This window comes from Mirounga leonina, unplaced genomic scaffold (assembly GCF_011800145.1).
Source record: "Mirounga leonina isolate KUSES-001 unplaced genomic scaffold, KU_Mleo_1.0 Mir_125, whole genome shotgun sequence".
Lineage (NCBI taxonomy): Eukaryota > Metazoa > Chordata > Mammalia > Carnivora > Phocidae > Mirounga > Mirounga leonina.
Window position 1 is genome coordinate 26738658 of NW_023270305.1, and position 25183 is coordinate 26763840.

The following is a 25183-nucleotide window of genomic DNA, read 5'->3' on the forward strand; positions in this document are numbered from 1 at the left end:
TTTTCTTTTTCTTTCTCTTTTAACTTTTTTTTAAAAGATTTTATTTATTTGAGAGAGAGAGAGAGAGCACACGAGCAGGGGGAGGGGCAGAGGGAGAGGGAGAAGTGGGCTCCTCACTGAGCAGGGAGCCCCATGCGGAGCTCAATCCTGGGACTCCAGGATCATGACCTGAGCCAAAGGCAGACAGACGCTTAACCGACTGAGCCACCCAGGCACTCCCTCTTTTAACTTTTTAATCATGAAAATTTTTAAACACACACAAAGCGAGAGAGAATGGAATAATAAACCCCCATGTCCCCACCACCCAGCTTGAATAATCTCCAAATGTGCCAATCTTGCTCCATCTGTCACCCCGCTCCACTCCTATACCCCCACAAATATGCACATTTTTCTTCTTTTTTTTAAAGGAGTTTTTCTTTTTTTTTTTTTTTTTTTTGACAGAGAGAGACAGCGAGAGAGGGAACACAAGCAGGGGGAAGTGGGAGAGGGAGAAGCAGGCTTCCCGCCGAGCAGGGAGCCCGATGCGGGGCTTGATCCCAGGACCCTGGGATCATGACCCGAGCCGAAGGCAGACGCTAAACGGCTGAGCCACCCAGGTGCCCCTTAAAGGAGTTTTTAAAAGCAAGTCCCAGACACAGTGTCATAAATACTGCAGCATATATCTCTAACCAGCAAAGACTTTGTTTTTTGACGTAACCTCTGTGGGCACTAGTATTAATTTAAGAACTATTGATATTTGTTAGGCATTGAGTATTTGGTGCAAGATATTACAGTAAGATCCTTTACAGTTTATTTCTTGAAATCTCTCAGCTCAGCAGAGAAACACCTTGGAAATTCACAAGCTCCCCAGGAGGAAGAAATGCCCTGGCCTGGAGAACATTACTATTTGCATTTTACTCATGAAGAAAACTGCTCAGCCAACTCAGGGTAAGCTGTGGAGAGGCTGCAGTCCAGGAGATGGCAAAGCTTGGAACAAGAGGCTTGTCAGAGCCTGACCTACTCCATCCCGCCTTGATATTCAGGGTATTAGAAGGGCATTGCGATGCAGGATCTAGTTACAATGTAGCTATAAAGTGCTGCCTTGTCTTTACCCCCTGCTCCAAATAAAGCTGTTACCTTTCTAGCCCTGTCTGCCATGGTGCTTAGCAGCCAGGGATGCATGGTCTCAGACATGTTTACCAAGTAAAACACTGACTTGAGGGGCGCCTGGGTGGCTCAGTCATTAAGCGCCTGCCTTCGGCTCAGGTCATGATCCCAGGGTCCTGGGATCGAGCCCCGCATTGGGCTCCCTGCTCAGCGGGGAGTCTACTTCTCCCTCTCCCACTCCCCCTGCTTGTGTTCCCTCTCTCGCTGTGTCTCTCTCTGTCAAATAAATAAATAAAATCTTTAAAAAAAAAAAATTAAAAAAAAGGGCATTGCTTCTCCATCTGAAAACTGGCTTTTTTTTTTTTTTTAAACTACCTTACACCTACCACTTGAATTTACATTGTGAAGATAGAAACACCCAGGCTTCTTGAAAAGGTAACGCCTTAAAAAAGAGCAGAAGACTTTTGACAAATCCACTTTACTTATCAGGCACGTATGCATCAAGAGCACAGGAGACGTTGCTTCATGCAAAAGCAATCTCAGTGTAAGTATTTCTGTTTACTATATGCTGTTCCTTTGCAATCCTGCACCTAATCTATGTATCTATACTCAGGAGATTTAGGCAGAGTAGCCACATTGGGTTGGCTTACTGCAGTAAGGATGGAGACTGCCTAAGCATAGCCTTGCGGGGAGTCTTTGACTCAAGGACAGACTGATAAACCCACTCTCAGTCACGAAGATCCCACACTGGCTTTGGGCTTCTGCCTGCCGCCAGGCCTTCTAATTGAGTCTCCTATACTAGAAACCCCGGGTCGGCTGACACAGGCAGGCAGCATACTGCTGATCTCCCCTTGTTGTTTTTTTTTTTAGAACATTTTTTTTTTTTTTTTTTTGACAGAGAGAGAGAGAGATACAGTGAAAGAGGGAACACAAGCAGGGGGAGTGGGAGAGGGAGAAGCAGGCTTCCCGCCGAGCAGGGAGCCCGATGTGGGGCTCGATCCCAGGTCCTGAGATCATGACCTGAGCCGAAGGCAGACGCTTAACGACTGAGCCACCCAGGCACCCTGATCTCCCCTTGTTAATGCCCTCCTCCACCCAGCTCTCATCACTTTATGCAATTTGCTACCACAGCATCTGTCCTGGACTCTGATTGTCCCAGTTTGGACAGGATGCCCTCTTCAGGTCCAGGCAACTGTGGCTGGAGATTGGGACAGTTATACAAAGGAGCTGCTGGGAGCTACAGTTGTGGGTGAGGGCTGTGCCTAGAGAGTGGGACGAATTTTGTAACCTGAGCCAGCACTGTACGTAATGCCCACGAGAAGCTGAGCTGTTCTCACGTAGTTTGAGAAATGTTCCCTCCGTCTAGACCACCCTTCAGATGCCTGAGGTATGTGACTTGCCCCTTTGCCACCTTCCCTTCTTTCAGGTCTCTGCACAAGTCCCCATTATCAGACAAGCCTTCCCTACCACCCACGTCCAATAACACACATCCACTGCCGCTAGCAACCCCTTTATTCTGCCTTGTTTCCCCTTATCACAACCTGACACATATTTATTTTTTTTTTTCTATTTTGGCCACTACTGTATCCCCTCAACTTAGAACAGTGGCAGGTATAAAACAAGGGCTTGACACATTTATGCTGAATGAGCAATCTCCTCAACAACAAGGTCTTGTGGGGCGCCTGGGTGGCTCAGTTGTTAAGTGTCTGCCTTCGGCTCAGGTCATGATCCCAGGGTCCTGGGTTGAGCCCCGCATCGGGCTCTCTGCTCAGGGGGAAGCCTGCTTCTCCCTCTCCCACTCCCCCTGTTTGTGTACCTTCTCTCGCTGTGTCTCTCTCTGTCAAATAAATAAATAAAAATCTTTAAAAAACAACAAGAACACCCTCTCTCCCTCTACCCCTCCTTGCTGAGCATGTGTGTACTCTCTCTCTCGTTCTCTTTAAAAGAAATAAAGGGCACCTGAGTGGCTCAGTCGTTGAGCGTCTGCCTTTGGCTCAGGTCATGATCCCAGGGTCCTGGGATCGAGCCCCACATCGGGCTCCCTGCTATGCGGGAAGCCTGCTTCTCCCTCTCCCATTCCCCCTGCTTGTGTTCCTGCTCTCACTTTCCCTGTCTCTGTCAAATAAATAAATAAAATCTTAAAAAAAAAAAAAAAAAGAAAAAAAGAAAGAAAGAAATCTTAAAAAAAGGGGGGGGGGGGCGCCCGGGTGGCTCAGTCGTTAAGTGTCTGCCTTCGGCTCAGGTCACGATCCCGGGGTCCTGGGATCGAGCCCCACATCAGGCTCCCTGCTCCACGGGAAGCCTGCTTCTCCCTCTCCCACTCCCCCTGCTTGTGTTCCCTCTCTCGCTGTGTCTCTCTGTCAAATAAATAAATAAAATCTTAAAAAAAAAAAAAGACTATATCCCTCTCAGAGCTACACCACTGAAAGGTGTTCCTTCAACAACAGAAAGATTTATTACTTTCTTCCCCCACAGAAAAACCGCAAAAATATTTCCAACTTGACTCTAGTAGTGAGTTCCAAGTTTCATTAAAGAACTGGCCAGATGCTTCCTCCTAGCTCGTGTGGGAAGAAGTTAAGATAAAGAGCATTTGAAACTCTACCTCGACACACCTGCCTCATACCTTATTCCCTTCTGATACGTCTTCCTGTTTCCCCCAGGTCGGGGATATAGACCTGCCTCCCCAGGCACCTGGGGCTCTGGAAGCCCCCTGACCCCTCTCCACCTGGTATTAATAACAGATGGCTCTTATTGAATTGCACACCTGCTGTAAACCAGGCACTGCACCTTACAAATTGTCTCAAACTCTTAACCCCCAAACTGGAAGAAGCTGTAACCTGAGTGCTATCTGGACAGCCCCTGTAACCTTGACTTTTTCTTTTTCTGCCTTTGTTACCAGGAATCACTTTCTTCCAGTGTATTTGCAGAAAGGGAGTTGGTCTCTCAGCTCCAAAGCCGGTCCAGGCTGCGGCCTGTTCCTCTGCTTTCACCTGCTTCTAAATTCCACATTCAGCCAAGGTCTCCGCTCGCTCTGGTGTGGGTCCTAGCCTATGCTCTGAGGCTGCCATTCTTCTTCAACGTGACACTGACCGTGGTCTCAGGGGTGTAGTAGACAGAATAATGGCCCCCCAAGAATGCCCATATCCTGGATCCTGTGAATGTGTTACCTTACATGGCAAAGGACTTTGCAGATGTGATTAAGTTAAGGACCTTGAGATGGGGAGATTATCCTGGGGAACACGGTGTAATCACAGGGTCCTTATAAGGGAAAGAGGGAGGCAGGAGAGTAAGAGTCAGAAAAGGAGAGATGGTGAGGGAAGCAGAAGTCAGAGATGTGAGGAAGGGGCTGAGGAATGCAGGCAGTCTTCAGGAGCTGAAAGGGGTAAGAAAACAGATTCTAGCCTAGAGTCTCCAAAAGGAACACAGCACTGCCAACACCTTGATTTTAGGTCTTCTGACCTCCAGATGGGTAAGATGATAAATCTGTGGTGTTTTTAAACCACTAAGTTTGTGGTAATTTGTTATACTAGCAAAAGAAAACAATTCAAGGGATGACGCAGGGAAACCACACTTGTCTTTGTTGTCTTATACACACATGTGTAACCCACTTCGTTGTAAGTTTGGGATAAGTACAAGGGGAAAAAAAGGTGGATATTAAATATGATTGTTCCCAGAGCCCAGTGGAAGAAGGAAAAGCCCTTCACAAGGTCCCTTCATCATCCCCCATTTCCTAGCACTGCTCACCAGTCCAAGGCCCACCCTCTTTTTCTTCATTTCCTCTGTAAACCCACTGTTCTCTTCTCCATGGTGAAATTCATTCACTCAGCAAACATTTACTGAGTACCTACTATGTCCCAGGCACTGTTCTAGGTATTGGGAATAGAACAGTGAACACAACAGAAAATAATATAAGCTATCACAGGACTTATGTTTTAATGCAACCCTCCTTTCATGATATTCCCACCCAACAAGGTCTACCCAACCCTTACCCTCTACCCCAAATATGATCATCTGTAAGATAGAAATAACCCACAACAATATACTTCTCCAAAGTCTGAGTTACTCCATTAAGGATCATGCCATGTAGTTAGATGATTCCCAGAGTAATCCATGGTGCGCTTCATTTCCCCAGTTCTTGTTCTCTTCTGAGTCCCTCTGCCAACACAAAGTCAAGATACCCCTCCTTATTCTTCCTGTGGTCTTCTTATCTCCTGTGAGTAATTCTTAGATCACATACACACACACCCCAAAGACAACCATCAGTCTCAGTCTAAATCCATGTTAAGGAGGCTGCCTTCCTAACAGTAACATATTCTGCCCAACTAAATAAAGATATGGCTTTACTTTTTTATGCAGAGCAGCCCCAATCCCCCCTTCTCAGCTTCCACCTGTAGACTGCCTATGTGTGCACCAGAAACACCACCTGTCACTGTGTCTTTCTAAAAGGAAAGACCTTCAATTGTTACCATCATCCCCTGCTACCCAGAGAACAGGTAGAAGTTTGATAGATGAGCTTTTTTGATACATCGAACCATGTGAAATTCCTACCCAGGGCTTCCTCTACTAACAGATTCCATAGGAAGTGAATCCGCACCCTGTGGCCCCCATCCATAACAAACCCTGGAGCGTTACGAGACTTTTCTTCTTCCAGTTCTAGAAGGAACGCCCAAGGGTAAGTACTTTTTTTTTTTTTTAAAGGTTTTATTTATTTGACAGAGAGAAAGACAGCCAGAGAGGGAACAAAAGCACAGGGAGTGGGAGAGGGAGAAGCAGGCTTCCCGCGGAGCAGGGAGCCCAATGCGGGGCTCGATCCCAGGACCCTGGGATCATGACCTGAGCCGAAGGCAGATGCTTAACAACTGAGCCACCCAGGTGCCCCAGGGGTAAGTACATTTTAATCACTTAAAATAATCCTCCCCTCTTCTCTTATGGTCTTTTTTTAAACAAAAATACACAGGTACCGTCAGGCAAATACTTTTGATTAAAGCAAACGTTAACTCTCTGGGCATTGAGAATTGCAGAAGGAAAGAGTAAGCTATCGATTCCTATTAAGCTTACCACCATTAGCTCTATAAGGCTGGTTGTGGAGTAATTATTGCAATATAAATAATACACGGATTATGTGTTTACTTGGTGCCAGGGACTTTACTAAGTTTACTAAGTAAAGCATTAACTCATTAGTCCTCACCAATGAGTCACCTCACCTGTCCATATTTTACAGATGAGAAAGTGGAGGTCAGGAAGGGTTAAGAAAATTGTTCCAAGGTCACACTGCTCTTTGGTGGCAGAGCCAGGGCTCCAATGCGGGCTTTCCTGCCAGCCAGACCCTGACCACTATACGATACTGCTGTTCCACGCTTTAATACCCGGGAGGCTATTATCCAGGATAGTACCTTCCCATTACAGTGGAAAACTTCCAAGTGAAGATAATAAAGGAGGAAAGGAAAGACAGCTTTCATGAGCCAATACGATCACCCCGAGAATTAAAGATAGATAAGAAGAAACCTGAAGCCAGGAACAAGAAATGCTTTTTAAACAGCCAACTGGGGCTCCTGGGTGGCTCAGTCAGTTAAGCATCTGCCTTTGGCTCGGATCATGATCCTGGGGTCCTGGGATCAGCCCTGCTTCGGGCTCCCTGCTCAGTGGGGAGCCTGCTTCTCCCTCTCCCTCTGCCTGCCGCTCTGCCTACTTGTTCTCTCTCTCTCTAGCTCTCTGTCAAATAAATAAATAAAATCTTTAAATAAATAAATAAATAAATAAATAAATAAATTACAGCCAATTGAGCACTGGTCAGTTGGAAAACTTGTGGTTTAGGGTAGTGGTGTCGGGACTGGTGGCAACATTTATTTTGAAAGTGTCAAGGACTGCCACCTCTATTTAGATGTCTTTAATAAATGAGAGTCTAAAATACTCTAAAGAGAATCCCAGCAGAGACCACAAGCCAAAAATCCTTGGCTTCCAAAATAACGGGGGCTGCCTCTTCCCAAGTTACCATGCACAGAAGCAAAACTTGGCAGGGTCTGAAACAAAGGATTTTGGTCTTGTTCCTACCATTGCTTCCACAGAAGGAAGCAAAGCAAGCCACTGGGTTCTATCTATAGCAACTCCTGAGCACCCAGACCTTGCCAGGTGCTGCTCAGAAGAGGATCCCACCCTGCTCTTTGCCCAGGGAAATCGGCCCTTCTGGAGGCAGCTTTTAAAGACCTAAGTGCAGGGCGGGATTCTTCTACCCTTACTTATTTTCTGCAGAGTTCTGTTTCTTGGGGAACTTTTCCACATATAATCGAGCTGCTACTCTGACACCATTTTCATTGAGTAATTCATGGTGATATCACACCAGCCAGGCACTAGGGGAAGCCCTGCTTTTATGGGTTGGCTCTTAATTTAGGAATTTTTATTTTCTGACTTCCCTCCCTTTTTTGCTGGACTCCACTGCTTTTGAGCAAGATGCCTGAGTGGTGAAGTGTTGCCTGCTTTTGAGAAAAGGAATTCCTGCTGGTTGAGAGGCAAGTGATTGAGTGAAGGCAAAATGTGCGTCCTGTAATAGTACATCTTAATTGGAGAGTTGGCAGGAGAGGAAGGATGTGTGGGCCCAGTGTAGGCTCTGTGCTCATGATGGGGTTCATCAGGCCAAGCCCAGAAGGCTGGCTAGGGATTCACAGTTGCTCCCTGGTGGGTGCCACAGTCCTGTGTACCCGGGGAGCCAACGGGCTCCTCTCCGGCACCTGGGCAACCACATCTAACCCACATCCCCACCTTCCTTCCTCACCTCTCTGCTGTTCTGTGCAGCGAGCTGAGCCGGCAAAGGCAAAGGCGAGCTTGGCAAACCTCGCCTGTAAAAGCCTAATCCAAACAGCATGTCCGCTGAGCTCAGCGGGGTGACTCATGCGCAGTGATGTGTGAGGCCAGCGAGCAGAGATTAGGATCTGGCCCGCCCGCCAGCCTACCCTGCACTTCCTTTGATCAACTCTGATGGTTTTTAATTCTGCAGAAGTGGCTTCCTGCCAGGGGCAAACACTTCTTGGTGGAGGCTGGAGCCCTGTCGCTGCTGACCTATTTGTCAGTGGCAAGGCCGGTCTGTGTGATAGCGCGGAGATACCCTGGGCTGGCAGCCCACTGAGCCCAGAGGGGAGCCTCTCTCTCTCTCTCTCTCTTTCTCTCTCTCTCTCTCTCTCTCTCGGAGGTGCCCAGGGCGACATCAGAAGCTGGCTCCTTAGCCAACACCGGCAGGGCCACGCGTGTGAGCAGCCGGGGCTCTAACCCTGGTGCTGGCATTGGTTAAGTCACCCGGTAGTAAAGAAAAGTGGGGCTCTCTCTAGGGGATTTGTTTTTTCTTTTTTGTAAACTGGGGCATCTCTAAGGACAGTATCTGGCACAAAATGGAGCACTCTCTGGGTTCTTCAAAAGTTCTTTTTTCACATCTGTTTTGCTGGAAATGGAACACATTTGGAGTATAGGACTCTCTTGAACTTTTTTGGTCCCCAGCTTGAGTGGAATGGGTTTGCCTCTGGACTCTTCCAAATCCCCTCAATGACCGATGCCAAGCAGAGCACCTGAAACCCAGGTCTCATTCTCTCTCTTTCCCTCTCATGCCCTATCTGGCTCTCTCCTTTTTCTCTCTTTTCTCAGAAAGTGGATGAGTGATTCTCAACCTTGGCTACACGTTTTAACCACCCTGGGGAGTGCAAGGGGGTTCCAAAACATCCCTATGCCCAAGCTCCACCCCAGAATAATTCAATGAGTCTCTGAGGGTAGGACCATACATCAGCCATCTCTAAAGCTCTCCATTGTGCCGGCAAACTTGGGAATCACTGAAATTTGGGGGTCTCGTGGCATCCACCATAAGCCCTAAGAATGGTTCTCATCTCCCCGTCTGTCCTCCCCACCACCATTCAGTTTGAGGGCCTTCTGGAGTCTGGTGTGTACTTTAACCACGTTAAGGTAAGATGGTATCTGGTTATACAAAATATTGGCTATAATTTTGAATTATGTGTATACCGGAACCAATTCCAAATACGTCTTTGCCCCATAGATTCTTTTCATTTAATACAAATGTTCGTGTAATTTTTTTTAAAGATGTTATCTGGTTGGGATAACTAGTCTACATATTAAGAATTTGCTCATCTGATTAAATGTATCTACCATCCCACTGAGACTTAGAACAGAGAATGAACATGAGGAACTGAAATGCAGAATAGATGGGTCTCACAGGGAAGAAGTAGGGGATGGTTCAACACACAGAGCAATGATCAACCCAGTTAGAATTTCTGGGAGGCAGGTTTGTTAGTGCTGGTGACAGGCTGTGAGTAGGGCTTCCAGATAAAATAAGGACCTTTAGTTAAATTTGAATTTCAGATAGGTGGCAGATAATGCAATATTGGGGACATATTTATACTAAAAAATCATTTGTGGTTTATCTGAAATCTGAAATTTAACTGGGGTTCTCCATTTTGTTTGCAAATCTAGAAATCCTAGTTGAGGATGGCAGGCTAAAGAGGAGAATCTTGGGCATTTGAGGGAGTGGTAGGCCTCACCTGGGTGGTTACCGCCCTCCAGGAGGCATAGGGAAAGCGCGCAGACACATGGGCCTGTCCCAGTGACTGGGGATTGCTACTGGCATGTAGTGGGTGTGAACCAGGGTGCCAAACATACTGCAGTAGGCGGAATAGTTCCAATGGAGGTTTGTCCCGTCTAAAACGCCAATGGTACCCAGACCAGTGCCACCTATTTCGCCATTTTACTGAGAACTGACCCTATCACCTTCACATAGTTGCTCCCTAGAAAGCAGTGCACTGGCCACTCAGAGAAGTTCAGAGAGTGCCCCCCAGGAAAGAGCCAACCAGACAAAGTCCCAGATACTTGTCCCAAAGCCTCCTTTAGTCCAACCCAACCATACAGCGGGTCCAACGAAATGAATCCAAGCCTTCAAAGCTTACAATAAGTACTGCCTCCTTCAGGAAGCCTTCCTTGACTGCTCCAATCTTCACTGATCTGTCTCCTTAACCCCTAAAATCTTTATTCTTCTAACTTAGTACTTGAACATATTCTTATAATACTTTCATGTGTTCTGGCCTGTGAGTTAGTCTCTCTAACTAGCCTGGAGACATCAGAAAAGTGAGATCAAGTTCTGGGTGACTTCGATCATGTTACTGATTTGTTGGTTGGCTTTGCTATTTGTTACTCTGGTGGCAGGGGCGCCACCTGGGTGGCTCTGTCAGTTAAAAAGCATCTGCCTTTGGGTTGGGTCATGATCCTGGGAGAGCCCCACATCGGGCTCTCTGCTGAGCAGGGAGCCTGCTTCCTCTTCCTCTGCCTGCCGCTCCCCGTGGTTGTACGCTCTGTGTCAAATAAAATAAATAAATAAATAAATCTTTAAAAACTCTGATGTAGCTGAAATTAAATGTACAAAAAGGTGAGGCAATTAAAGGAAAGATAAAAAGGGAGATGAGAAACCACATAGAAGAAAGGGAAGAGCAGGAACCGGAGAGAAGATAATTTTGTCAATGGATATTAAATTTAAGTCTGGGCTCCCTGACAGGCAAAGCAAAAAGGGAAACAAAATTGGTTACATCACTCTTATTGTCTGAAAAAAAAAGGAAGCAATATCAGCTCATGAGGAAACGTAATGTCTTTCCTCATGCTAAAAGCTAAGTGAAATTTATCAGATCTTTAAAAGGCAGGACTCTGAGAAACATAATAGATAATGTCTTCACTTGAGTTTTCAGAAGATACAAAAAATGTGGGGGGGTTTTCCTATCTCTTATGTTTCCTTTGTAAGAAATTTGGGACTATACTAATGAACCTTGGCTCAGTGAAGGCATTTTTATTAACGAGCTAAACTAATATATTCTAAATGTATTAATTTCCAGTGATCTGATTAATAAAGGGGTACTGAGAAGTTTTCAACTGCCCAGAGCTGTTATGACGCCTTTATGTGTGGCTCCCCTAGCAGCTTCTGACAGCCTTAGGGAAAAGGTGAGGATGCTGTAGAAACTAGGCTGTGGTAGGGGGTAGAGGAAGGATGGCTGGGAACAACTACATTCCACTTCCCACGCGACCTTGCTCCCTGCGAGCCAGAATCAGACTGTTGGAATTACCCACCCTGCCTAGAAGGTACTTCCCAGCCACATCCCCAGGAAAAGGATAAAGGAAAACAGTGTGTCACCAAGGGCCCACCCCAGAGCAGGATCTTGGGAATGGCTTGAGACCCTCCCTGACCATGTGTATCATCCTTTTATGAGTGCTACATTTGGGGATTAGTTTGCCGCTCTTTAAAGGCAGAGAACAAATAATTAGATGACTCAAAAAAGAATTTCCTTTTTTGGTTTTATTTGGGTCTTCTTCTTCTTCTTTTTTTTAACCAACTCCCTAAAACAAACAAAAAATAAACCATAGATTAAACCGCCCCTCCCCTCCCCTGGGCTGCACAACATCAGGAGAGGAAACTGTGGCCTGGGGCCTTGAAGGCTGGCTGATTAGCACACATGTTCCCCCCGCCCTACCCATCACCCCCATCTCCGATGCACTAGTCCTTGTGCTTGGTGGCTAACAGTGACAAAACCAAGATGCATCACCGTATGTCAAGATTCACAGATTATCGAAAGACTAAGTAGCAGGTCTGGGATGGGACGTCGAAGCCAAAGGTAAAACTCTCTGACCTAGGCTTTGCTCTTCTGTTTTTAGATGGTGGCAGCTTCGATTTCCTTCCTGCTGGCCCAAAAAGGATGGCTGGAGCAAGCAGAGCTAATCTAGGTACAGGTGGAAGGGCTGCTTGAGCCATCAGGAAGCCTCCCCACCACCCGGTATCCTCTCCCCACTGGAGGCCGGGGAGGGAGAGGGACAGCCTGGGAGACGTCTTTCCCTCCTTCCGTGAGAGGAGGTCAACTGGGTTGTGCTGACCTTGCTTCCTAAAGGGCTTGCTTCTCAGGTCAATGGATACTGCCCTTAGTGCTAGAACGTGTATACCGGACTCATTTCCAACTCTCTGGTAGGCCAGCAATGTTGATCCAGGCTCTCCCCTTCACTTGGGATTAGAGGAAGGGGGGTTAGTTGGGGTCATTTTTGGCTACCCAGCATCTGAACTCCTCTCCCAAGCTCAGGACATTTACTGCCTCATGAATCTTAGTACCTTAAGAAAGAGCCCCAAAGGCCAGATGCTTCCTTCTCTAGTCTCCTTTGGACATGGACCCACAGCGGGACTTGGTCAAACAGGTGTACCTACTTCAAATGGAATCAGACATTAACTGGCACCGGGGCACCTGGGTGGCTCAGTCGGTTAAACATCTGCCTTCAGCTCAGGTCATGATCCCAGTGTCCTGGGATCGAGCCCCGCATCGGCTCCCTGCTCAGCAGGGAGTTTGCTTCCCCCTCTCCCTCTGCCCGATGCCCACCCCCCCAATCTCCGCTCATGCACACACTCTCAAATAAATAAATAAAATCTTAAAAAAAAAAACAGAAGAAGAAGAAGGAGTTACTGGTACCAACAGACAGGGACAGGGGAGAATCCTTTCTGGGGGATGTTGCAGGGCAACAAAAATATCCAGGCTCCCAGGGCAGTGGTGCCCGTGGTGGTGTCCAGTGTCCAGGGCTGAAGGTGGTAGCAGGGCGATATGGTGCGGAACCACTGGGCAGCAGCTGCCGTGGTATCCTCATCTCTCCCTTTCTATGCTGTGACCGTGCCTGTGGCCTGGGGTATGATCCTGAGTTCCTGGGCCCTGTGTTTTCTGAGCCTGTTTCTCCAACCTTCTCTGTGATTCCGTGAGTTACTCGATAGCCTTTCAACGAATTCCTTTTCTGCTTAGATCAGAGTTGGTTTCTGTTGCTTGCAACTGAGAACCCTGACTCTGTCCAACTACAACTGGTTTCAGTCAATCGTTTGCAGATGCTTTTTTTTTCCCCCTCACTGCCTGCATTCTTCATGTCTCTGCCCTCCTGGCAATTCCACAAGTAATCCAGAAAAGGAGGAATAAGCACGCAGAGAATTTGACCACAGCTGGGAAGTAAGCCAAGAGAACTCTGAAGAACGTGAATATTAGATCTCTCATTTTGTCAGGTGGGGTGGATGCAGGATTAAGGAGACAGAAAGCTGTAGGCTGTCCATCATATTTTATTTTTCAACCGAATTTGGTTTTACAGTGATTAGCCATGGCACTTAAAAATCCCATGAGGGTATGGACCAAGTCTGTCTTGTTTTCTCTAGTACCTAGGTCATACTGGATACTTAGTAAATACTAGCAAAGGGGTAATGATAGAAGTCTCGGAAGAGAATTCAAGGAAGAGAAGCTTAATATATCCTTAATGCCTCTTAAAAAAAAAGAATTGTCTCAACACTGTGGGAGCTGAAGATTAAGGCCTGTGAGTCGAGCCAACACTGCAGATATTTGATTGTGTTGACTGAAGAGCAGGAGCCTGGAGCTTTAGCCATCACACTGCCAAAGACAGAGAGACAACACACTCCCAGGCAAGGAGAGCCTGACATGGGTCTAGCCCAGATAGAATGCCGGTCTATTTCTTCTTTGGAAGGGGGCCTGCAAAGCTGAACTGAGATGGTTCTCCGAAAAGCATTTTGAATCAACTTCAGGTGTATTGACAGTACTTGGTTGAAACCCCAGAACGGGGTGGGGGGTGGGTAGAGTTAGTTTGAATCTAGAAAACCAAGGGCAGGTTTCCCTATCAGCTACCTTAACTGTGTAAGAACCTCAGTCCGTCTGTTGTAAGCTGGTTTTAAGTGACACTGACATTTGGATTTGGATCCACAGGATGCATTTGCTACAAACTGACTCTGATTCTAATTCTTGTTTGTGACATTAACCAATGAAACCTTACCTTAGGTAAGTCTCTTAACTAACTTGGTCTCAGCTTTCATTTCCCAATTTCAAAATCCCTGGTTTTAAAACAGAGGGTTTGGACCATCTCGTTCACCCATTTCCTCTCTAACATGTGACCTTTCTATTATTTTCCTTAAGGACAAGAATCATGTGTTCTTCTTCAATATACCCTTCCGTCCAAGTACAAAGCTGGACACGGCAGGCACACAGCCTGCAGTATGGCTGTGTTCCAGAGAGGCCTAGGCCAAGACTCCTCTAAGAACTTTCTCGCGCCGGGACCTAGGGCCAGCAGTGATAAAGTTCGAAGAGGAAGAGCACTGGCATCCTTTGATCTGTAACCAGTACCAGAGCCTTCTAAACTGCTCGAAGTGCTCAGGTTTGCTTCTGGAGCTGGACTTCCAAGGCCCCCACTTCGAGGCCAGGCTCATCTTTAAATTCACATTGAACAGTAGAAGATGGTTAAAGCCAACACTTCCAATACGGTCTGGGGCTGGTGGAGGAGAGAACGGTGAAATATCATACACATGCATCTATCTGTTAAAGCTGTGCTCTAGAACTTGGTTTTAACATGCGGAATCTGTGGCCACCCTGTCTGCCCGGGGAGGGTGCTGCGATGCTTTCCATCCTGGGCTTAGAATGGTGAGTTATAAGCAACAGCAGACAGGATGGTCATCTTATTTCCTCTGCTTCCTTCCGGGGAACAGGCAAGCGGACTGCAGAGAAAAGAGAGAGGGGGAGGAAAATAAGTAAATGCCAGCATGCAGAGCAGGGAGGAGAGTGAATGGCAACAGGCGTGGGAGCTCAGCTGCCAGCAAAAATCTGATGCTCTGCATTGCTCTGAGGAGAGGAGGCAAGTCTTCCCGAATCCAGGCGCCCCAACATGATTGTGAAAGCCACACCCGTGGGCCCACAGACAGCCAACACTGCTGTAGAACTAGTGAGACACCTTGGGAAGCTGCTCAGGTTTCTGGAGACATCTCTGTAAAAGCTGCCCTTCGTTCCTGGGGGATGCTTGGAACCCCAGTGGGAGGCGACCCCAGAGCTGCCCCCCAGAGCTGAAAATCCTTTTTTTTTTTTTTAAGGCAAAGTTAATTTCAGAAAATTTTGTTCTCAATTTTGTTCTAGGGCTCAGAGCCAATTCCTTCGTTCCCAGTGGCGGCCGGCAGGGCTGACTGAGCAGGCACAAAGAGCTTTGAAGTCAACAGAGGTAGGCAGGGCAGGCCCCAGTGGAAAACTGTGAAGTCAGCAGAGTTATCTCCGGCACTCCTCCCTTCCCCCTTGCTTCCCCTTTCTCCACCCATTTCCCCCTCTCGGCTTCCAGCTTCTCATTTCCCAGGGGACCCTGGAACATATGAAAACGCACCCCTCCAAAGATATGAGGGGGCCAGCTCATGGCTCCAGCTATCAAAGTCTGCTTTTTTCTCCCCACGTCTAAAACAAACAAAGGCGTGCATTCCATACATTTCCTAAGGAAAGAGAGTGAATACAGAAACCTTGTCCTTTGTGCTCTCTTGGTGAAACCCCAAGAGCCTGGGGCCTCAAGTTTGAAGCTGTCTTCCTGCCTCCTGGGGCTTTAAAAGGAATCAAAAGTGCCTCAAACCAATACATCTGCTTGGTTTATGGCTCAAATTTAAACCACAAATTATAAAATGATAAATCGCTGTTCGAATCTCTTCCAGGAAAGACTATGTTGTCAAGATTAAGTTACAGCCTCATGGCCCTATGAGTGAGCCTCGCTGCTGACTAACTCTCTCACTCATTTTCCTGCTGGAGATGTTTTTTCTTTGTGAACTTTCACTGTTTCTGAGTACTTTAAACAAAGAAAATGACCGAAGGCAGGAAAAACATCGGGGACTTCTTAACCCATGGAGCCTTTTTACAGGCTTTATTATGTAACGGCTGCTTTCGTTTTGTGAGTACCAAAGGAAGTTGAAGAAATCTCTTTCTTCTTGAGCACTTAACTGCCAGAGAACCGTGAGACAGGGCTTCACTCAGGTGGGCAGCGACGCTCACTTCCAAACTCCAGTTGGAACGCGGAGTGTGTGGTAAATCAAAGCTGCCTTAAGGAATCTGGGTCTTAAAGGGTCTGTTCAGTGATTTGGGCAGGACTGCAGCACGAATTACTGTATTTCGGCCCCACGAAAATCAATTCTTTGGAATTCTCTTACGGGGCCTGGTCTAGCGACAGAGGAGTGTGACAAATAATGGGGCCCCATGCATGCTTTCCCATAAGGATGCTCCTCTCCGCCAGAGCTTTGGCAGGCGGAGGGAGGAGAGATGAGATCCTTGATCGAGGCCCCTACCTTGCCTGCCTGTGGGTCTGTCACGCTGACCTCAGTTTGATGACCTGAGGCTGCAGGAAGCAACTGAGCATCCATGGTTGTTTCTCCAGCCCAGTGCCTTGGTTATACAACCCCGACCCGGTTTCTCCAGGAAGCAACTGAGCATCCATGGTTGTTTCTCCAGCCCAGTGCCTTGGTTATACAACCCCGACCCGGTTTCTCCAAGGCCACTCAAGTCCTGAGGACCATCAGACGGTGAGTCAGAATCACTGCACCATTTCCTCCTAAGCTCCTTCTGGTTTAGTTTACACCTCAGCCCCTTCGGTCTCTTTCTTGGGGTCCCCAGGCCCTGCGTGGCAGCTTTTGTCTCTCTCTTCCTTGAGGTCCCTGGGTCCTCGAGGCGGTTTTCGCTTTCTGACATAATTCCACGGGATCACCGGCGCCAGCCCCTGCAGGCCCTGCCCCAGCTCCTCTTGTCTCCGCTTTTCCTGAAGTCGGCCTGCTGTCTTTACTGCTGCTTTTTCTGGGACACTTCAAGTTGTGGAGAGAGGTTTTTTTTTTCCCCCTGTGATTATAGCTCTTTCTTCCAGTTTTGACTAGTCTGGCGTCTCTCTGATTACAGCTCATTAGGACTCCTGAAGTTAGAAGGCACTTTTTTTTTTTATGCTGCCTTGTTTTAATTTTTTTAAGTAACATGCATTATAACTTATTTTTTGTTTTTTTGTTTTTTGGGGGTTTTCTAAGATTTTATTTATTTGACAGAGAGAGAGAGATACAGCGAAAGAGGGAACACAAGCAGGGGGAGTGGAGAGGGAGAAGCAGGCCTCCCGCCGAGCAGGGAGCCCGATGCAGGGCCTCGATCCCAGGATGCTGGGATCACGACCTGAGCCCAAGGCAGACGCTTAACGACTGAGCCACCCAAGCGCCCCTATAACTTATTTTTGCAGGGCAGTATAAAGATGAAAGCAATCATAGTCATGAGTCCCACAGTCCACACAACCCCAACAGCATTAAAAATAATAGTCATAAAAGTCGTGAATAGGTGGGAAGAAAATAAAAACAATTTTAAAAAGGTATAAAAGGAAGAATAAAAACTTCCCATTCTGCCTGCGTCCCTCCCCCCAAATATAACCACTCTTACTATTTTTTTATTCTTGGTACTACATATTTATGTATGTCCTTTAACAAAATTTTACATAAAAGCAGTCTTACTATACTTATTCTGCATTTTGCTTTTCACTCAAAATGCAACCTTAGAGATCTTTCCACATGTGCACTGCAGATATACTCCCTTTTTTTTTTTTTTTTAAGATTTTATTTATTTATTTGAGAGAGGGAGAGTGCACACACAAGCAGGGGAGGGGAGAGGGGAAGCAGACTCCCTGTGGAGCAGGCAGCCGGAGGTGGGACTTGATCCCAGGACCCTGGGATCGCGACCTGAGCCGAAGGCAGATGCTTAACTGACTGAGCCACCCAGGTGCCCCATATACTCCCTTCTTTTAATGTCTGCAGAGTGTTTGTTAGAAGAGAAAGTGCCTTCCAAATGAAAGGCACTCAATTAATGTAATTCCTGCCCCCTTTCTGTCCCTTTACTTCTTCTACTCCCTGAGGACAGAGTGACTTACCTGACTAACAAGCTTGGCAGAACAACCTAGATGTGCTGGGTTCAGCTCTGCCCTTTCTGCTCAGCACCAAGTTACCTGCAGGGAGTGTGCCTTCTGCTGCCGTAGAAGTAGGCAGAACTGGCTGAACGGCTGCTCGATTCTGGGTTTCAGTGGCACGAAATGTCTCTCTCATTTAATGTGAGATTTCATATGGTACCACATCCAACTTTGTCTTTTATCAGAGTTATTTAAGTCTTCATCTGCCAGTCCTTTGTTTTATTTCTCAATTCGTTCAGAACTAGAGCAGGGAAGAAGACTGCCATTTATTGGGCCTACCTAGGGTCCCCAAATATTATTCCTTATTTAGATATATCAAAATGTATTTGATCAGTTTCCTAATGATGAATGTTTAGGTGGTTCCAGTTGATGGCTTAAACAGATAACACCTCAGCAAACATCTTTATGCATATACCTGGGTGTACTTTGTGCAAGCACATCAATGGGTAAATTCCTTATATTACAAGTGCTGGGTCAACAGTATGTGCCATGGTGTCCCAAATAAAGATGGGAGAAAAAGCCTCCCTGGAAAGGAGGTACCAAGATAATAAACTAATAATCATAATGGCAACAATTAACATTGAGTTATTTCTTGTTGTGTGCCAGATTCTGGGCTAAGCACTTTGTATATGCTCATGTTTTTTGATCCTCCTAACAACCAAATGACCTAGTGACGATTATTCACTCCATTTTACAGTTGAAGATCCTGAGATCAAAACTGTTAAATGATTCGCCCAAGGTCATAAGACTACTAACTACTAACTGGTGGAGATGGAATCCAAGACCTTGTTTGTGTGATTGTCTGTACCTCTGACCACCTGATAAAGGTGTTGCCTATGACACAGAGTGGGTGGAAGCCTGGCCAAGCCCTTGAGAATGTGTGAGGACCATTGATTCAGGGCTCAGCTCACACATGTATACATATGTAGTAGAGGGACTAAGAGTACAGAATCTGCAGCCGGGCTCTGTGGGTTCAAATCCCAGCTTAGCCTCTAACCAGCTGTGTGATAAACACCTAGCTTTCCTCATCTGCAAAATGGAGATTTTTAAGAGAATTAAGTTATTTAATATTTGTCAAGCACTAAGAACATTGCCTGGTATAGAGTAAGGCCTTCATAATTGTTTAGGGTTTTTGTTTGGTTGTTTGTTAGTAAATTTTTATTTTTTTTATTTAAATTTAATTAATTAACATATAATGTATCATTGGTTTCAGAGGTAGAGGTCAATGATTCATCAGTCTTATGTAATACCCAGTGCTCATTGCATCACGTGCCCTCCTTAATGTCCATCACCCAGTTGCCCCACTCCCCTCCCCTCCAGCAACCCTCAGTTTGTTTCCTAAGATTAAAAGTCTCTTATGGTTTGTCTCCTTCTCTGTTTTATTTTTTCCTCTCTCCCCCTAGGATCCTCTGCTTTGTTTCTTAAATTCCCCATATGAGTGAGATCATATGACAGTTGTCTTTCTCTGATTGACTTATTTCGCTTAGCATAATACCTTCTAGTTCCATCCACACCATTGCAAATGGCAAGATTTCATTTTTTTGATGGCTGAGTAATATACCATATCTTCTTTATCCATTCATCTGTTGATGGACATCTGGGCTCTTTCGATAGTTTGGCTATTGTGGACATTGCTGCTGTAAACATTGGGGTGCATAATTGTTAAGTAAAATAAATTCAAATAAAATGCAAGTATATGTAATAAAAAGTGAAAGTCCCCCTTGTCCTTAAGCATCTGCCTCCACCTGACCCCATTCAATCCTACTTCTCTCTTTAGGGGTTAATTGTTAGTGTCCATGCCTCTAGACTTTGTTCTGTTTGGTTTTTTATATGTATTTATCTTTATACGTATATAGTTTTATTTGTGTGCCTATGCTATCGGAAGAATACTTTACCATAGTGATTAATAAATGGACACTGGAACAAGACCATCTGAATTCAAATCCCAGCTCATCTACCTGCCAGCTGGATGACCTTAGACAAATTACATAACCTCTCTGAGATTCAGTTATCTCATAATCTCCACAATAGGGAAAAAGCCAGTACCTTCCTTGTATGGAGACGAGATGAATTAATATATACAAAGTGGGTTTTTTTTTTTAAAGATTTTATTTATTTGACAGAGAGAGAGACACAGCGAGAGAGGGGACACAAGCAGGGGGAGTGGGAGAAGGAGAAGCAGGCTTCCCGCGGAGCAAGGAGCCCGATGCGGGGCTCGATCCCGGGACCCTGGGATCATGACCTGAGCCGAAGGCAGACGCTTAACGACTGAGCCACCCGGGCGCCCAATACAAAGTGTTTTTTTAAAGACTTATTTATTATCTATTTTAGAGAGAGAGAGTGTGTGCACAGGAGGGAGGGGCAGAGGGAGAGGGAGAGAGAGTCCGAAGCAGACATCGTGCTGAGGACAGAGCCCAATGTGGGGCTCAATCTCAGGACCCTGAGATCACAACCTGAGCTGAAACCAAGAGTTGGACACTTAACCTACTGAGCCACCTAGGCGCCTCTGTATATACAAAGCTTTTAAAACAATGTCTGGTGCATAGAAAATCGTCCTCAATAAGTGCTAGATCTAATAATTATTCCTACATATGTTGTATTGGGACTTCTGTCTCCCTTGACAATACATCTTAGGGATTATTCCGCAGCAGTATATATAGGTACACCTCATTTTAAAGTCGGTTAGTACGATGTTTCATAGTACAACCACAATGTAGTATATTTAGATGTGTTCTAATGCAGGTTGTTTCCAGCATGCAGCCTTTTCTCATCTGAAAATACAGAGTCCTGGAGCCAATCAACACTAGCTTCACCAGCCATCCGTATATTTTACTTCTTCTACTTAACAAACGTGTACAGTGCTTACTACCGGTTGCACAATGCCCTAATCACCTTCAAAATGTTAACTCATTTAATAATCATTATGGTGCTTCTAAAGTAGGGGCTACTTAATCCCCATCTTACAGATTGGGAAATCGAGGCACAGAGAGGTTAAGTAACTTACCCAAGACTGCAGGGCTAGGAAAAGAAGGGCTAGGATTCCAAGCGACACAGTCTGGCTCCCAAGTTCATACTCTTGACCTCTCTGTCCACACTCCGCACCTCTCTTCTCTGTTCTAAAATCCACAGCATCACTTCAGCAAGACCCTTAGCCTCATCTTGTCACATTTTCATCCATACTGTGAATGGGAATCCAGCCTCTTTGGAATATACTTAGGAGCATACAGGTACTCTAAAAGGGCAATCTGATGGCTACATCAACGAAACTCCTTAAACTACCAACAGCCAGCCTTACTAAGGACTGTTCGGACAATAGCCAGACAGCGTGGAGAAAGCCCTTCAAGTGATGATACCAACACTCGCCTTCAGAGGCCCCAGGTCTGGGCTCTCGACTCTGCCTCTCTGTGCCACACTGGCCTGCTGAGCAAACTCACAATGCAGGTCAGCAGACAGCCTTAAAATAAACAAATATGTTTGTGTTGTGCCCAGTTATGGAACGGTGCGTATCCAATTAGGTAGTGCAAAACTCATGCAAATCATCTTTTCTTTTTTCCGATTCCTGCTGCATATGAGTCTTTCACAACTGACTTGGCCAACTCAAATTGCTAAAATGCTGAGGTTCAGAAAGTCTGGTCAAAAGTTTGCTAGTAAAAAATGAAGTCCTGCCTCCTCTGTCCTCCATCACTGCCCCCATCCCTACCCTCAAGCTACTTTAGCTTTTAGACATGTGGATACTAAATGCCTTTTTCCTTAAAGATATGGGTGAGATATTTCTTTTGGAGTATGTCCAGACAATCTGGAAAACCCATACTTGATATTAGCTACAGGAAGCTTATTAAAAAAAAATACAGATGAGGAACAAGAAATAAAATTAGGGCAAAATATGGGCCTACCCTCTTTAGAAATCAGTATATCTTTCCAAATGGAAGATTTTCTAAAACTGAATGGGATTTTAAAATTTTTTGGCTTTGTTAAGGAAAAAAATATGTATACATACCCTTGAAATTTAATATTCTGGAAAGTACTTATTTTAATGATAACAGTTTAAGTTTTCATCTCAAAAGTTATTGCTCATTCTAACATACTAAAATCTGCATTTTCCTTTTATAAATAAACTTCTATCTCTGCGTTCTGTCTTTATAGAAAGAAAGTACTTAGGGCCAGTTTTCTACCCATCCCGATGCTTAAGGTTGGCTCAAGGAGCTTCCTGTTCTGTTCCAGCTGTGACATGTTGAAAGTAGACCTGACAATTGCAGACAATTTGCTATACTCTTTGAGCCTGGGCTGTGGCTCTAGCCCATGCTGTTTTAGGAAATAAGGTGAAAGACAGAGAATGGGGGGAGCTCTGTTGGGAACAGGAAACAGGGTCTTCTCGGGGACTCCTTTCTACTCCTTTACTCTTCACACCATTCAGGGGGACAGAATGTCTCTATCACCTCTGCCTAATTCGTTCCTTTCACAGGGAGGTACTTGAGCCTCAGGATGGGACCACGGGCTCATTTTACCCTTAATTACAATGCATAAAGCTGGAGATTGGATACAAGAAACTATATCCTGGCAGAATTGATAAGACCAAAGACAGAAGCTTATTGAAAAAGCAGTGATCCATTTTCATTCTAACAAATTAATTAATTTTTTAATTAATTAAATTTTTATTAAAGGGATTAATTGCCATGCCCTCCTGTACTAGTATTGTCTAGTGGGAACTGCTCTAGCCCCTAGTCCCTGCTAAAGAAAAAGTTAGGTCCACCGGTCATGTTTTGTACCATGTGATCCAGCTCTCTGTTCTCACAGCTGATTGGGCAAGAGGTGGGCACCTGATTCAAGGACAGTCAATCCATAAATTGGCTAGATTCCCTTGACCTGTAGCCAGGTATGAAAAGAGATGCTGGGCAAATCAGAGCCCCTTTCTCAGAGAGGTGGCATGAAAGCAAAGAGCGACGTCACCAGTTAGTAGCAGGGCAGAAAGGAGTACAGCTGACCTATATTTCTAATGATGAAATGCTGTGAACACTTACGGATTTCTATGGGTGAGGTCTGAGGTGCCACCTCAAACTGAGAACTGGCTTTTAGCACTGGTTTCTCTGAAGCCAGCCCATTCTGGTTCCTGATCTTGGGTTTCTGAAAACTCCCATTATCTTATCATGTATTTTTCTTAACATACTTGAGCTGAGTGGAATGAGTGCCTGATACTTGGAGCCAAAAAAAAAAAGCCAAACTAAAGCACTATCAAAAAGGCAGGCAAAAGTAGAGCCAAAATAAAGGGGACTGAGGAATCAGGAAGGTCTAAACCAGAAGCAACAGGAGTAGGTGACTTTGTTAAGGTTCTTGAGGTTACAAATAATGTTACTGAAACTAACTCAGGTTGACTAAAGAAGAGAAAGAAAAAAGAATTCATGTATTTATGTGAAGGATGCTAAAGGGCAGCCGAAATTTTTAAAAACTAGTGTCAGCTCCTCAAAATGTTAATCCATAGGGCTGTTACCATATGACCAAGCAATTCCACGTCTATGAAAAGGTATGTGCACACAAAAATCTGTACACCAATGTTCACAGCAGCATTATTCATAATAGACAAAGAATGGAAAAAACTTAAATGCTTACCAAATGATGAATGGATAAACATATATTCATACAATGGGATATTATTTAGTCATAAAAAGAAACGAAATTTGATACATACAACATGGATGAGCCTTGAATAAGTGAAGGAAACTAGACACAAAAGACCACATACTGTATGATTCCATTTATGTTAAATGGCTAGCATAGGCAAATCCATAGAGACATAAAGTGGTATAGTGGTTGCTAGGGGGTGGGCAGAGTGGGAAATGCAATGACTGCTAATGGGCCTGTAGTTTCTTTTCTTTTCTTTTCTTTTAAAGATTTTAAGAAATCTCTATGCCCAACATGGGGCTTGAACCCATGACCCTGAGATCAAAAGTCGACTGCTCCACCAATGAGCCAGCCGGGTACCCCTGGAGTTTCTTTTGCAGGGGATAAAAATGCTCTGGAATTAGATAGTGATGATGGTTGCACTCCTCTGAATATACTAAAAACCACTCAACTGTGTAGTTTAAAAGGCTTAATTTCATGGGATGTGAATTGTATCTCAATGAAACTGTTATTACAAAAATTATGTATGTACAAAAACAACAAAGCAAACCAAAAAAAAAAGGAGTGTCACAAAATAGAAAGCCAGAAACCATACAATTCTCTCCCTCTCTCCCCGCCCCCATCACCTCTGCTTCCATATGAACGTTTGCTTCATACTTGTCTTCTACAAATCAGTTTTCTTAGCTTTTTCATGCATACAGCAGACAGACTATGAACTCCGTAGTTCAAAACTTGTATGTCGTGACAGAGACTAACTAGATGATCACCTACCCATTTTCTCTTCTTTGTGGGCATATGACTGGACTACATTTCCCAGTATTGTTTGTAGTTAGCTGAGGTCATGTGATGAGTTACTGCCTTTAGAATGTGGGCAGAAGGGATGCATGTGATTTCCAGGCCTGACCAACTAAAAAACCTACTCTGCACTCCTCGATCCTCTCCCTCTTCCTTTGACTACAGCCTTAGAGAATAGTTGAACCACTAGATGGAAGGAACCTGTGTACTTGATAAAATTTGTGGAGCATAGCATTTCCCCATCTCCATCTACCTACATTGCACAGTGATATTATGGAGAAATAAACTGAAGCTACTGAAATTTGGGGATTTGTTGCTGTAGTAGGTAGCTTCTTCTGACTCTATATGTCCTCTGTATGAGAGACTATCCCAGTTTGACTGGCTGGCTCTCAATTCCAATTTGAAATCTTTAAGTAAGAAAATTGTATTGGCCTGATGTTGCGTCAGGTAGTCTCCTAGTTTGGTCAACTGAAGCCAGAGCATGAGGTCACAGAATATGAATATAGTCCCTTGGGGGCCTACTCATGGAAGTGAGCAGCATTTCTCAGAGAAAAGATGTCAATTGTCATGATTAAGTCGGAGGGGTGGGCATGAACCATGGAGAGGAATACTCAATGCCTAGAGGGGCTTTTCGTTTCTCTCCCCAACACATTCAGAGATACAGACCTAGAGACGGCTATAGATACAGATATAGATGATATAGATATATTCTAGTTCCTAATTCTTTTTTTTTTTTTTTTTTTTTTAAGATTTTATTTATTTACTTGAGAGAGAGAATGAGAGAGAGAGAGCACATGAGAGGGGGGAGGATCAGAGGGAGAAGTAGACCCCCTGCTAAGCAAGGAGCCCAATATGGGACTCGATCCCGGGACTCCAGGATCATGACCTGAGCCGAAGGCAGTCGCTTAACCAACTG

General features: G+C 45.2%; 1 long non-coding RNA gene and 1 other non-coding gene across 4 annotated transcripts in view; both read left to right on the forward strand.

The window, feature by feature from the left end:
- The first annotated feature begins 1042 nt into the window (after positions 1 to 1042).
- LOC118008327 lies at positions 1043 to 1173 on the forward strand. The gene has a single exon (XR_004678646.1). It is a non-coding gene; the product is annotated as a small nucleolar RNA SNORA63 (small nucleolar RNA).
- Positions 1174 to 10421: 9248 nt separating this feature from the next.
- Positions 10422 to 25183, forward strand: part of LOC118007812 — a 28940-nt gene continuing 14178 nt past the window's right edge. The window contains exons 1-3 of one of the 3 annotated variants that reach the window (XR_004678496.1): positions 10422 to 11061; positions 11770 to 11838; positions 14052 to 16450. This is a non-coding gene — a long non-coding RNA (uncharacterized LOC118007812). The remainder of the gene's footprint in view (positions 11062 to 11769; positions 11839 to 14051; positions 16451 to 25183) is intronic. The other 2 variants (XR_004678498.1, XR_004678497.1) reach the window with 2 other exon arrangements.